The sequence below is a fragment of the Onychomys torridus genome, chromosome X (genome assembly GCF_903995425.1).
Source record: "Onychomys torridus chromosome X, mOncTor1.1, whole genome shotgun sequence".
NCBI lineage: Eukaryota > Metazoa > Chordata > Mammalia > Rodentia > Cricetidae > Onychomys > Onychomys torridus.
The window spans coordinates 123,312,843-123,325,767 of NC_050466.1; positions in this window are offsets into that span (position 1 = coordinate 123,312,843).

Here is a 12,925-nt window from a genome sequence, read left to right on the forward strand (position 1 = left end):
TGTGTAGAGAGAGGTAATTATCTCTCATTTGTTTCTTTCTAATTATCACCAAATAGTTCACTCACTGTAAATATTCCTTCCGTGGCAGAAATGAGAAAACAGTGATAGGTAACTTAGGGAATGGTTCTACATAACTACACAACAACCACGGAAATAGGTTTTAAGTTTTCTGGCACGAAATTCCTCCATTCTTACTACTTACTAGCTAAGGCCTGAATAACCTACCCCAAGCTTTCTGCGATTGATTTTTCACTATTTGAAAATATAATTTTTGTCTCTTAAGATGAGACATTTTAATATTTGTTTTTGATGCCACTGCTAGAATGTCCCTATTACTTTATGTCACTGGTCTATTCAAAATATTCCCATTAAAAATCTATTTCATCATAAAACTGACACACTGTTATAGCAGTTTGATAAAGCATTTTATTTATCACTCTTTAGCATTTAAATTTTTGTTTCTAGGTCATCTATAAGTGGTTTCTTTAATTTTTGTTATGAGCAATAAAAGAATCACAATGAATTATAAGAACACAGAAGGGCTTTCTATACTCTTCATTATGTTTACCTCATCCATTACACTGTCCAGAATTATAATACAATATTAGATGAGAACGGGCACATTCAGGTATGGCCATAGATTAAAATGCAATATCAAAACCAGGAAATTGATATTGAAATGTTGTGTTTTGGATAGGAAGTGTCGCTCTACCAAAAGGTCCCCATATTGATGGCTCGATTCCCTGGTTGGGAGGTGATTGGACCATGAGGGTTAATTCATTAGATGAGAGTGTACTGAATGGGCTGTTAGGAAGTGGGGCCTGCTTGGAGGAAACAGGTAACAGAGATGTATGCTTTCAGTGGTTATGCCTTTTCCCTGCCTCTTCCTATTTATCCTTTTGCTTTCTGGTTGCTTAGGAGGTGAGACGCTTTCTTCTGTCATGTTCTTCCACATGATGTTTCATTCTCACCTTAGGCCCAAAAGAATAGAGCCAACCATGGGCTGAAACATCTGGAAGCAAAATCACCTGTCTTCCAGTTAGTTGTTTCTCTCAAGTGTTTGTCATAATGGTGGAATATTAACATGTGGAATAATGTGTGTGAATAGCTTCAAGGTGTGTGTGTGTGTGTGTGTGTGTGTGTGTGTGTGTGTGCGCACATATGTGTGCATTCATATGTACAGTGTATGAGTATGCACACATTCATATTCATATATATGTAGGTACACATGCATGGGTGTGCATGTGTATGTTGAGGCCAGAGGTCAATGTCAGTGGCTTTCTCAGTTGCTTTCTGTCTGAGTTTTTGAGAAAAGGTGTCTCATTGGACTTGAGCACAGCAGTTTGACTACGCTGGCCGGCCACTGAGTTACAGGATTTGTCTGACTCTCCAGTGCTGCATGATTGATGAGCATCACCAAGCCTAGCTTTCTGGGTGGGTTCTGGAGGATCTGAATGAACTTCAGGTCCCCGTGCTTGCCTTTTCCTAACTGAGCCATCTCTCTAGGCAGGCCATGTTATTTTTGACATATATAGATTTGTTTAACAACAGGAATTATTCTGTCAGTATAAAATTCTCTCTTCTGCTATCCCTTTACAGTCACTACCCATCACATAAGACAGCTGTTAACTGTTCTTCTTTTCTGTCATTACATCTGTATGTTCTATATTTCGAGATGTATTTTTAACTTCCCTTGAGACTTCACTTTTGACTGATGGATTATTTAGAGATAGGATGCATAATTTCTAATTGTTTGGAAGTATTTACTTTGGTCCCATTGTCATCAGAGATATATTCTGCATAATTTCAAATATTTCTAGTTTGTTTGTGTATGTTTTAGGACTGAGGATATGGACTCCGTGAATATCTCTTGGGAGGTTGAAAATTTATATTCTGCTCTTATGTAGAATTTTCTGTGTATCCCAATTATATCTGGTGGATTTATTGTTGCTCAGTTTTTGTTTTGCCAAATCTTGGAGCTTTTTTTAGGTAATTAGCTTTATTTTGCCATTTCACAATGTTTATATATGTCAAAACATATTTTATACTATAAATGTAAAGCATATGTGCCTGTCAATTTAAAAATAAATTACTTTTTCTGAAATGTGGAATTTTTTCCAATTACATTTTGTGTATTTCTTAAACACCACACCGTTTTTCTTCTCCTTCTGGAACTCTAATGACATGGATAATAATGTACTGTTATGGTTCCATATGTCCCCGAATCTCTGTTCACTTTTTTCCAACTTACCTTTTCTTTGTTCTTTGCTGCTCATGTTGAGTCTTTCCTATCATTCTGTCATTAATTTCCCCATCCCCACCCTGTCACCTTCTTTTGTTCTATTGAGATAAGTCAGTGAGTTTTTCATCTTCATTATTATCTTTCTCCATTCTAAAAACATGGTGCTTCTTTTTTATGCCTCTTATTTTTTACTGAGACTTTCCATTTTTAAAAATTGGTTCTGCTGTGCTGAGAGTTGCTTGTTTGAATTATTTTAAGATGGGTAGCTTAAAAATCACTGTGGAATAATTATATTTGTGTCATCTCAGTGTTGGTGTCTGTTAAATGCTTTTTTTCCACTCAAGCTGGTATATTCCTAGTTCTTTGTATCGTGAATACTTTTGTGCTGTGTCCTTGAATCTTTATATTGTGATTCTCTGGATCTTATTTCATTTTCCTGTTTTGACAAGCCTACTTTGACACCACTATAGTCAGGGGAAGAGAGAATTACTTTTGTGTTGCTGGGTAGGGATGGGTGTCAAGTTCTCCCTTCTTGATCCATTTATCCTCAGTGTAGGGATAGGGATGCCATTATTACTAGGCAGGGGTGAAATTGAAGGCTCTCAATAGGTCTCCACTGACACTCCCCTGACTTTAAGAGAAAGGTCTACTACCATTATGTACTGGGGGAGTCATTGATTCCTGGCATGGATGAAAGTGCTGGATCTCCATTCTGTCTTTCTAAAACTATTTCAGGGAGATGGGGAAGATGGTATGTAACTAGTGCCAGATGAAGGCAGGATCTATTTATCACATTTTGTGATGAGAATTGGGGTTAAATTTCTGTTGTATTTGACAGGATAATTATTGTCTAATAAGAGTTTTCTTTGTAGATTGTCACTTTCATGTTCCTTTGGCTGGAGATAACTTTTTTGAGGGACATTTATTGTGTGTACACGTCTGCACTGCTGCATTGCATGACTTCTCTGTCACAAGGTTCAACAGATATTACTAAAACCCAAAACCCAGAGGACTCACTTCCATGGTATTACTTAGGCCCTAAGGACCCTAGCAACCAGTATACCTTGTCCTATCTACCTTTTAGACATTTAAGAGAGATGAATATATTTATTTATGATGCCTTGTGGTTTTAGCTGTATTTAGTAAGAGGAATGGAGAAAGGTGAGTCTACTTCATGTTTTGTTAGAACCAGAACATGTAATTGGTTGCTTAAAGAAAGCATGGATGTTGTGTTAGTTATCGCCCCTCTCCCAGTGAATTGAGAATAAATAAAATCACTCTGACCTTCGTTCCTAGTCCCCACCAAACACAATTCTATTTTATTTCAACTAATTTGACTGCTTAGATCTTTAGATATCTAATATAAGGGAAGAAAAAAAATGGTCTTTGTCTTTTTGTGACATATGTTATATATGTGTGCATACACACACACAAACATACACACACACACACACACACACACACACACACACACACACATACATCTCCAATCAGAGAATCATGAGTTTCTAACATTTTAATCATCTGAATAAAATTCTCTTTATTGAAAAAAAAACCCTACTCTCTTGACTTGATTTCTTTGCTTTGTATTTTATGAGATAGGGTTTCATTCTCTAGCCCAGGCTGACCTAGAACTCATGGCAGCCCTATCTCAGCCTTCCAAGTGCTGAGATTATAGGCATGGACAATGATCAGTGGTTCTCATCCTTCCTCATGGTAGGACCCTTTGATAAACTTCCTCAAGTTGTGGTGACCCCTACAATCTTAAAATTAATCTGTTGCTACTTTATAAATATAATTTTGTTGCTGTTATGAATCATACTGTAAATTTCTTTGTTTTCCAATGGTCTTAGGCGACCCCCAAAGGGGTCATGACCCATGGGTTGAGAACTGCTATAGTAGATGGACCATAATTTAGTCATTTTTGAGTAAGTTAACTATTATGACTCTAAATTTTTATATCATCCTATAGAACCACGATATTCTAAGGCAAATTTATTTTTTCCATGTTTGCTTTTGTACTAAATTGTCCCAGTGTTCTTGCTGGGTCTTTCTCTGTGGTTGTGTGCGCGCGCACGTGTGTGTGTGTGTGTGTGTGTGTGTGTGTGTGTGTGTGTGTAGTGTTGTGTGTTTGCATGTGTATGTGTGTGTAGGCCTGATGTCTATATTGGGTATCTTTCCTCAATGGCTGTCCATCTTTATTTTTTCAGACAAGTTCTCTAACTGACCTTGAAACTCACAGATTTGACTAGACTGGCTGGCAAGTGAGATTCAGAAATCCATGCCTGCTCCTCCCCAAGACTGAGACTATAGACATATGCCACTATGCTTGGTTTTAATATGGGTTCTGAGGATTGGCATTCAGGTCTTCATGGTGTGAGTTAGGCATTTACCCACCAAGCCATCTCCCTAGACCCATATTTCATATATATACAGGGTTCTCCATGTAGTTTTGGTGCCTATTCTGGATCTCGCTCTGTAGACCAGGCTGGTCTTGAATTCACAGAGATCCACCTGGCTCTGCCTCTTGAGTGCTGGGATTAAAGGCGTGCGCCACTGCTGCCCAGCTTGTTTTTTTTTTTTTTTTTTTTTTTTTTTTTTTAGCATTTTTGACTCTTGTTCCTTTGTGCTGCTTCCAGCCTACATTTGCAAAATTACGCCCACCTTCTACCTACTTAGGCTCATCAATAAGCTTCTTCATTGGACTTAATGTCTGAAGGGGATTCTTTCCAAGGATCTTGGGATGGTCTGGATTCACTGTCTCTGGCTATTTTCTTTGGATATCTGCAAGCTTGCTCTTATTGGAAGACTTCATTATGGGACTGAGAACGACATCACCAGGACCACAAGCCCTTGAAGCTCCTGGAACCAGATCATCCTGTTTTTTCCTTCTTCCAACCTAATACTACAGGGCTATCCAATTGAGGGTTGCCTGCTAGGGCTGCCGAAAAGAGCAAATGGTGGCAGGCAGGAAGTATTCTGAAGTAATTCTAGCCTGCATCACTTCCTCTCATCACAGAAAGTTCTCCAAAATGTGATACAACAAAAGACACCTTCCATTTCAGGCACTGAAAAGGAGCACTTGGGTTGTTGATAAGGAGTACAGAGTGAGGAATATTTTTAAATTTCAATTTCATGGTAGATGGCAAAGGGTAGAAATGAGAATGGCCTTCAGGGGCAGTTATTGGGAAATTCAGACTTCAAGGGGCCTTACAGTACTGTGTATATTGCATGGGTAGTACAGAAGCAGTTCAAAGTTCATGTGTGACATTAATATAATGGTTGTTGCATGGCTAAAGAGACATCTAAAACTCATAACTGGAAAAAGCAAGAAAGGAAGTGGTTAATTGCATTTCCCTTTATGCATCCATTTTCAGTACTTATAGTGTAATTGTTCCAACATCTCAGACATGTTAAATTTTGAGTATTGCCTGATTCAACTGAAATGCAAGGTATGTGTGACAAGCTTTGAAATCTAAGTTCAGGTATCATTGGCTACACCCAAGTACTCATGTTTATTTTGAGGCATCTTATCATTTCTTTAAGATTATATGAGAAATCACTTTCTCATTAGCTGTTCATTGCAGAACCAAGAGGGAAAATATTATCAACATTTTATGGATGGGGAAAGGTAATCTCAGAATTTGGAAGAGTGGTCTGAGATGACATGACTACCACTGGTGGACCAGATAGAATCTAACTCTTTGGATTATGGATAACATTCTAGTCAGTCTTCTATATTTTCTTTAGGGAGCAAAATTGTTGAAAATATACATGTGAGCCCTTTAAAATTCTGAAGAGTTTGTTTCAGTGGATATTGATTTATAAATTGGGTAGCTCTGTTGTAGAATATTATTTTAAGATGTGTTACTTTTGTTTTATGCTGCATTTGTTTAACTCTGTGAAACTGTGTCATTGTGCCTGTTTAAAACACCTGATGGTCTAATAAAGAACTGGCCAATAGCAAGGCAGGAGAAAGGATAGGCGGGGCTGGCAGGCAGAGAGAATATATAGAAGGAGAAACCTGGGAGGAGGGAACTAAAAAATGAGAGAGAAGGAGGAAGACTTCAGGGGTCAGCCACCCAGCTACACAGCTACACAGCCAGACATGGAGTAAAAGTATGAGAACAGGAAAAGCCCAGAGACAAAGGGTAGATATAAGATGAGGAAAGCTGGCAAGCAGCAAGCCATGCTAAGGCTGAGTATTTATAAGTAAGAATAAGCCTCCATATGTGATTTTTTTTGGGAGCTGGGTGGCAGGCCCCCAAAAGAGCAAAATACCAACAACAACATAGTTCCAAGCCACAGGAGGTGTAAGCTTCACTGAGGAGCATAAGAGGATGTAAGACAAAGTAAATGTTTGATTGATTGTAATGGAAAGCCCCCCGAGAATAGTTGATAGTTTCTAATTAGTAACTTCCCTTACTGATTTCCTGTTTACACTGTTGGAGCATGGTTTGCTGAGGAAGGAATCAAAGACACTGGAGCCACCTTAGCCTAATAGCCTGCCCTATATACTTTTTATGCATGTGTGTATATGGGTGTACATATGTATGTAAGTGAACATTACATGTGTGTGCTCTTGTGTGTGGTACTGGAGGACAACCTTAGTGGTCATCTTCAAAAACACTGTCTGCCTCCTTTGAGACAAGGTCTGTCATGACTGGGTGCTCACTAACTAGGCAAGAGAGGATGGCCAGTCCCAGGGATCTTCCTTTCTTTGCCTCCCCAGTGTTGGGATTACAAATGTAAGTACCATACATGGTGCTTTATTACTTGGGTTTGAGGAATCAAGCTCAGGTCTTGAAAGGCCAAGTGCTTGACTGATTGAGCCATATCCTAGCCACTCCCATCAGTTTTTTATTACAGAACAAATTCAATACATTTCCCTGATAATAACTAACTGATGCTGTCATGTTCAATAAAGCCATGATTCACAGTCAAAATAAATCTATGAATATAGCTAGGATTTAGAATGATATAAATGGAAAAATCTCATAATTAGATTTATAATTAATATCTGAAGTTCCTAACTGCTGCATTTAGATTTGATAGGTATGTATACAGGAAGATAGAATACATTCATTATATTTTAATTTCTGATATTGGCAAAGAATATTGTTAATATAATTTTGATGTTTATCACTAGTAAGTTCTGGAAGTAAATTTTTTCTTATAAAGTTATACCTTAAAAGAGTAAAGTACATTTTTTATGTGAATGTATGGGGCTTTTAAATTTATTTTCCCTTTTATTGAAAACAGATTCTTTTCTCATATAATATAATATATCCTGATTACAGTTTCCCCTCCCACTTCCTCCTCACCTCCCCTCCCTTCTGGATCCACTCCCTTTCTGTCTCTCATTAGAAAAGAACAGGTTTCTAAGAGATAACAACAAAACATGACAAAATAAAATATAATAAGGTAAAACAGAAACCATCACATCAAAGTTGTACAAAGTAAACCAACAGAAGGAAAAGAGTCCAAGGGAAGGCACAAAAATCAGAGACCCATTCATTTACACACACTCAGGAGTCCCATAAAAACATTAAACCAAAATCTAAAATATATATGCAGAAGAGCAGGTGGTGGAGACCCATGGAGGCCCTGTGCTGGCTGCTACAGTCTCTGAGAGTTCACAGGAGCTTTGCTCAGTTGATTTAGAGGGACTTGTTCTCCTGGTGTCCTCCATCCCCTCTGGCTCTTACACTCTTTCTGTCTCCTCTTCTCTGGGGTTCCCTGAGCCCTGAGGGGAGGGACTTGATGGAGACATCCCACTTAGAGTTCAGTGTTCCAAGGTCAGTCAGTTTCTCTCTCTCTCTCTCTCTCTCTCTCTCTCTCTCTCTCTCTCTCTGTCTCTGTCTCTGTCTCTCTGTCTTTGTTTCTGTCTGTCTCTCTATGTCTCTCTCTCTGTCTGCATGATTTCTGATTGTGGGTCTCTGTATTTGGTCCTATGTAATGCAGGAGGAAGCTTCTCTGATGATGGCTGAGCAAGGCACTGATCTATGAATACAGCAGAATATCATTAGGAGTCAGTTTATTGTTACTTTTTAAAATTATATTTGTGTTTTAATTTTACATATCAGCCATGGGTTCCCCTTTCCTCCCTGCTCCAGCCTCCAACCCCGCCTTCCTCCCAGCCCCTCCCCTCCATTCCCATCTCTTCCAGGGCCAAGACTCCCCTGGGGATTCAGCTCAACTTGGTAGATTCAGTACAGGCAGGTCCAGTCCCCTCCTTCCAGGCTGAGCAAAGTGTCCCTGTGTAAGCCCAAGGTTCCAAACAGCCAGCTCATGCACTAAGGACAGGTCCGGGTCCCACTGCCTGGATGCCTCCCAAACAGTTCAAGCTATTCAATTGTCTCACTTATCCAGAGGGCCTGAGGCAATGGTCGAGAGAAAGCCTGATCTGACCTAGTCTGGTGGTGATCAGATGGCCAAACACCCTAACTGTCATGCTGGAACTCTCATCCAATAACTGATGGAAGTGGATGCAGAGATCCTTGGCTAGGCCCCAGGTGGGGCTCCAGGAGTCTAATTGTCGAGAAAGAGGAGGGACTGTAAAAGTGTGAATTGTTGAGACCAAGATTGGAAAAGCACAGGGACAAATAGCCAAACAAATGGAAGCACATGAATTATGAGCCAATTTATTGTTACTTTTTAAAAGATAAGTAGTATTTGGTTTTTTCGTAGGTCTCTGGGATATCTGGTCTTTGGTTCTTGGTCACTTAAGCAGTGTTGAGTATGGGTTCCATCTCATAGAGTGGGCCTAAAGTTACATCAGACATTGCTTGGTTACTCCCACGAGTTCTGAGCCACCATTGCCCTAGCATATTTTGTAGGCAGGACAGATTGTAGATCAAAGGTTTTGGGGCTGGATTGGTGTTTATATTTCTCTTTTGATAGCCTGAAGAGTACCTTCCTGCTTCAAAGACACTGGAAGATGGGGTGAAAGAAAGTTCTATGTATTCACCAGCTTAACCTCTCCATGTTCAGTGAGTTGTATGGATATTGTCTTCAGAAATAGGGGATTGCTGTCAGTTCGTGGAGAGCAACCTATTGTCTTGGCAGCAGCCTAGGTGTTTGGGGATTTCCACAGGACTAGCTTGGCCAACAACCCAATTGAATATAACCTAGTCCCAGTACTAGAAGCTTCGTTTGGTGACAAGAGATGGTCAGTTGGGACTTCATCTCCACAACTACTTGAAGACTTCATTAAGACGCCTTCATATATTTTAGGAAGTTTACACTACACCAGGTTTCCATACAACACTTCAAATGCCCCAGTACAATTTTTTAAAAACAATTTCACTATGTAGCCAAGGCTGGCCTGGAGCTTGTGTTGTAAACCAGGATATCCTTGAAATTATGATGTAACCAAGTTTATGCTTGAATTTGTGATAATCTTGACTCAGTTTCTCAAGAATTGTAGCACACTAAATACACAAATCTTAAATGCATAGTTCAAAGAAATTTTATGTATGTAAATACCACCAAAAATCAAGATATAGTCATTTTCTGCCCCTCAGAGAGTTATGTTTTCTCTTTCTAGTGAATATCTTCTCCTGAGGTAACAACTATTTTGATTTCTATACTCTTATATTCATTTTGCTTGATTTAAGCTTCATTTAAATAGAATCCCACTGTGCTCACTCTGTGTGTATCTGGCTTCTTTTGCTTAATGTATCTGTCATATCCAGGTTTTTTTAACTACTGTACAATATTCTTGTGTATGAGAGACCACATTTTAAATTTCATTTCTTTGTTGATCTATTTTGATTTATTTCTAAGCTGCAGATGCTTTCGGCATTTTATAACATATTTTTGGTTCACAAAAGGCATTGATTTCTTGGAACCAAAGTCTAAATGCAGAATTGTTCTGGTATATTTAATTAATAATTCTTTGAGAAATGTCTTAATGAAGGAACTTTGGTCTGGACATCTTATAAGGAAACATTCTTTTTGAAGAATCATAGTTAAAGATGAAAATTTTCTATATTTTCTTTAGTAATTTGAGATTCTCTGCCTGGCAGATGTTAGAGAATGTTTTTCTTTGGCCAGTGAGCTGAATCTTTCATGCTTATGGAGAGGTATTTATTTTCCTGGAGTCTGGTCCATGCTGTGCACATTAGGGATAAGGAGCCGTTTACTTGCAAGGTCTATCCTTTTTGGATAGGATCAAATTGTCTTTTCTTGGGCAATATGCTTCAAATGATAATAAAATAACAGGAAAACCAAGTTTACTTTATAGAATTTTTCCTGGGGATCAACTTGGAATGCATCTTCAGTTTTGAAAGTGAGGGTACACTTGGATTTTATGTAATCCCCAAACTTGGCTTTGGCAACTTAATTTTACATTATTTCAAAGGTAAAGAATTTTTAAACATCATATGTTTGCTGGCAACATTTCCTAATGAAGTGTGATATTGCAAGGGTATGGGGAAAATTCCTGAGGTCTGGGAGAAGGTGGAGGTGGTTATAAATGAGGACAAAACTGGAAAAGTGCTTAAAATGAGGACTCTAGTTCCTGGAAAAAACTCTAGTTCTCCTGAGGTGCTCTGACACTCAGTGTGTTACCAGAGGGACCAGAAGGAGACCACCCTTAACCATTTCCACAACACCATCTTTTTTTTAAATGTTGTTTTTGTTTTACTGTCTTTGTTTTATTAATAGCATTTAATAAGTGTTGAATGGTTAAAAATGACCTGGGGGATTTTTTAATGGACAATGACTTGATATACTACTTCTGTAAATTAAAAATCTCTGTATATATTTATAGAGGTGTTAGAAATCCTTCAGAGGCCCCATGAATCCTGAGTCAAATACAGAATCCCTACTAAGGCTGCCAAGGTCAGCATCTTCTGGTGCTGAATGTTTCTCCAGCCTCAACTCTTGCCAGACCCCACATGATGTCACTACTGTAGTCTTTCCATCTCCTCTTTCTCTCTTTCTCTCTGTCCTCAGTGTTTGGTTCAACTCTCTCTCTCTCTCTCTCTCTCTCTCTCGCTCGCTCGCTCGCTCGCTCGCTCTCGCTCTCGCTCTGTGTGTGTGTGTGTGTGTGTGTGTGTGTGTGTGAGAGAGAGAGAGAGAGAGAGGGGGAGGAGGGAGGAAGGGAGAGAGAGAGAGAGAGAGAGAGAGAGAGAGAGAGAGAGAGAGAGAGAGAGAGAGAGTGAGTTGTGTCCATCTTTGTGTGGTTGTGTTCAAGTGAGTGAATGCATGTGGTGGATGTACACGTGTATACATGCACATGGAGGCTGGAGGTTGGCACTGGGTGTCTTCCTCAATAAATCTCCATCTTATGTTTTGAGATAGGGTTTACCACTGAACCTGGATCTCACCAGTTGCCTAAGATGGCTTGCCAGTGAGTGCCAGACATTTAGCTGTCTCTAGCTCCCAGCACTGGCATTATATGAACACATCACTGCACTTAGCTTTGATGTGGATGCTGCACATTTGAACACAGGTTCTCATGCTTGTGCAACAAGCACTTCACCAACTGAGCCATTTCTCTCTGGCCCTGGCTCAGACTTCTTTATCCCACAGCATCTTTTCCCTCCCTAATTTGATGAACTCTCCTTTCTTTTACCGTCACCTTTATTTCCAAAGCCTCCTCTAGGCCCCAAACTAGCTTAGGCAAACTACATCTGTGCTCCCTTTGGCCCTAGTATAGTTGCTCACCATAATTTACAAAAATTAACTTTTTATTTTGCATACCAGAAAAATTCCCATGACCTACTCCCAGACTGGTCACTTGGTAGGTACTGATTAAAGATTGACATTGGTGTTTAGATGAATGTATCAACCAGCCTAATTTTTTAAGGTAGGGTCTCATGCAGTCCAAGATGACCTCAAACTTGATATGTAGCAAAGGCTGACCTTGAATTCCTGACCCTTCTGCTTCAGTCTCCCAAATTATGGGATTACAGGCATGTACTACTATATCAGACCTTTTATATGACCAGAGCTACAGGGGATAGATGATCACTACATGCCCTGAAATTTACCGAGTTCATTTTGATACAGAGACATGAGATGTCCACAAATAGCAGTAATCTAAAGTACAAAGGGCTTGGAGCCATAAAGGAGTCATAAAGGAGATACAAATAAAATACTGTGAGTTTAGAAGACAAAGAGAAAATTAATGGGAAAAAATAGAAAGTAGCATTTGAGATAAGGAATTAAGGACAGGTACAACAGGAGTGAGCAAAGATAAGAATCTCTCATGTATCATACAGTTTTTGGCCAAAGAGAGTAGATACTATGAAGTTGTAATGAGCAGTAGGAAACATTTGGAACTGTGTGGAGTAACCCTGTTGGAGAAGCCCACTAAGCTGATAAGTTTGTATTTGTTTTTTTCTCAAGTACTATAGCCTTAAAAGTCTGAGGCAGTTTTTTTTTAATGCCTAGTGACATTAGCAGAGAATCCCTTATGATTAATGTATGAATGAAATATCTTAGGACCTTTTAAGGAAACTGTTATAATTTCTATAGCCAATAGTATAGAAAAACCCCATGACCTTTAGCTCTTTGACCTTTTCATATCATACTTTTTTTCAGTGAAAACTTATATGAAGTAATATCACATGACCAATACATTCTAAGAAGTGAATATTGAAACTGACAAGGGAAAAAAACACTACCAAGACAGGAATACCTTATATAAATGCAGAAATATATAAAACATTA